General features: G+C 39.7%; 1 non-coding gene across 1 annotated transcript; it reads left to right on the top strand.

Moving 5' to 3' along the window:
- The first annotated feature begins 293 nt into the window (after positions 1 to 293).
- Positions 294 to 400, top strand: LOC121213039 (small nucleolar RNA R71). Its single transcript, XR_005908408.1, has one exon. It is a non-coding gene; the product is annotated as a small nucleolar RNA R71 (small nucleolar RNA).
- Positions 401 to 731: the final 331 nt, after the last annotated feature.

The raw sequence follows: 731 nt of genomic DNA on the forward strand, positions 1-731 counted from the left end.
TCATCACTTGATATACCTGAGTAGAACCACAGAAACTGTCAAACTTTTTATTTTAGAGTTCTACCTAGTTAGATAGCATAGTAACCGCATCGAGGTTGAAAACACTGGCTGCTTTCGTCGGCTTTGTTCTCATGACTTGCCACTGATAGTTATTCAGTGACATCTCTTCAATAAATTCATAAGCCACTTCAGGTGTTTTGTTATTGATAGTCCCACCAGCAGCTGCGTCAATCATCTGTCTAGTCAAAGGATTCAGGCCATTGTGAAATGTTTGAACCTACAACCATAAGGGCAGCCCATGGTGAGGGCATCTTCTCAAGAGGTCCTTGTATCTCTCCCATGCATCATAGAGTGTCTCTAGATCCATCTGCACAAAAGTAGAGATATCATTCCTTAAATTAGCCATTTTAGCCGGCGGAAAATATTTAAGTAAAAATTTTTTGGTCATTTGTTCCCAGGTAGTGATTGACCTTCGTGGTAACGAGTTCAACCACTGTTTTGCTTTGTTCCTTAATGAAAAGGGAAACAACTGAAGGCAGATGGCATCATCAGAAACGCCATTGATTTTAAAAGTGTCACAAAACTCTAGGAAATTGGCCAAATGAGTGTTTGGGTCCTCGTCCTGAAAGCCATCAAACTGAACAAACTGTTGGATAATTTGAATTTTATTAGGTTTCAGTTCAAAATTATTTGTAGCAACAGCAGGCCTAACTATACTTGACTCAGGTCCT

This window comes from Gossypium hirsutum, chromosome A13 (assembly GCF_007990345.1).
Source record: "Gossypium hirsutum isolate 1008001.06 chromosome A13, Gossypium_hirsutum_v2.1, whole genome shotgun sequence".
In the NCBI taxonomy this organism is placed as follows: Eukaryota; Viridiplantae; Streptophyta; class Magnoliopsida; order Malvales; family Malvaceae; genus Gossypium; species Gossypium hirsutum.